The sequence below is a fragment of the Echinops telfairi genome, unplaced genomic scaffold (assembly GCF_000313985.2).
Source record: "Echinops telfairi isolate 266 unplaced genomic scaffold, ASM31398v2 ScPeMD7_42;HRSCAF=159, whole genome shotgun sequence".
NCBI classification, from domain to species: Eukaryota; Metazoa; Chordata; class Mammalia; order Afrosoricida; family Tenrecidae; genus Echinops; species Echinops telfairi.
This window is the reverse complement of record NW_022103940.1, coordinates 2,015,358-2,017,038: the sequence shown is the minus strand read 5'-3', so window position 1 is coordinate 2,017,038 and position 1,681 is coordinate 2,015,358.

Genomic DNA, 1,681 nt, shown 5'->3' with positions numbered 1-1,681 from the left:
GTGTGTGAGAGAGAGAGAGAGAGAGAGAGAGAGTGAGAGAGAGAGAGAGAGAAAGAGAGAGAGAGAGAGATATTACAAAGTTTCTGGTCCTCAATACACATGCTCAAGCTTTGAGTCTTTACTGTACATGCCCAAGTTTTGGGTCCTTTATTGCCTATATCTCTTTCCACGGATTTCTAACATGTGCCTGATGTTTAAGAAGAAAACTCTTCATTTATGGGCATGGCTAGCCATTTCTTGCTGATTGATAGGCCTTTGAAAGGGATAACTCCCTTCTTTCTAAGCTTCCTATCAATGTCAACGAAAGCTTTTTCTTTAGAGCTATGAGAAATAAAAGAAGAATGACTTGTTCTTATGCCTGCCCAGTTATTATTTACCATTTGGAATAAATGTTTGCATTGCAGAGGCCTCCCATGTAATTTAGTCTCTGAGATATGGAAGTTTTGGGGGAGGGAAGAAGCAGTTGATTCCTGAAGGAGGATCTGAGAGGAGGGAAATTTTCCTGTTGGCAAGATGCATGTCTCCTATAATCTTGCAAGAGGAATAACATGGGGCTCCAACGTATACCCATTAGTGTAGGCAGAAGAAAGGAGACAAAAGGGAACATGGGCTTTAAGGACAAGGACAGTATAAACCAGTTCTACAACAGGATGGATGAGACCCTTCTTTGTCATAGATATGTGTATATCATGATATCAAGAAAAGGTTGGGTAATACATTAATCCTGATATCAAGAAAAGGTTGAGTAATACATTAAAGCTGCAAGGGAGTGGACCATCATTTCCCAGACCAGCCTGTCCAAAATGGATTGCTATAAGAGGTGTTAGCCAGCACATTAATTGCTGACTGTAGTGAGACAAATGGAGTCAGTTGATGTAAACAAAATACAAAGCACTAAGAAAGGAATCGTTGTACACATTATACTCATCTGGTCTTTTTAAAGAGTACTCGTAGGTCCTCCAATGGCTCACAGGTCCAATTATTGTCCTTTATTTATCTCATTAATTTCAGATTATGCCTGGTAGAATGGATTCACTCTAGATTGGTATCCCACTGGTCTTTCCAAGCTATTAATGACTGTGGGATTGGAAGCATGAATGTATAAGGTCCTTTCCATCGTGGGGATATTTGGAATTTGAGAGTCCCTTTTGTAGTCTATGAGCCCATGTTACAGAAGTGGGTAGGATTTTTTAATGTAATCATATAGGGTTTGCATAAAATACCCAAGCTGAGAAACCAGTTGCCCACATCTGAGTATTAAACTAGTCTTCTGTATCTATGTTAATTTAATCTCATTCTCTCTTGACAACTCATGCTTTAATAGAGATGAGTTCTTTGATGTTCATGGCCAGGACCACTAAAGTTCTTATTTCCTCAGAATTTCTTCCTCCTTAACGGAGTAGAACATTCAGGAATAACTAAAAAGATTGCATAAAAGTGGTGATTTGAGGGGAAAAGTTCTCAATAGGTGATCAGCATCAAGAATGAATGTAAATTAACAGACGTTACAGCTATTCCAAGGGTTATCCTAGACTATCCCATTGATGGAGATGTTATTCATAGGTGCCCACCAGAAAGAAGTCCAAGATCATGGTACAGTGAACCCTCGTTTATCGCGGTTAATCGGTTCTAGACCCTACCGTGATAAATGAAATTCCGCGAAGTAGGATTCCTTATTTGT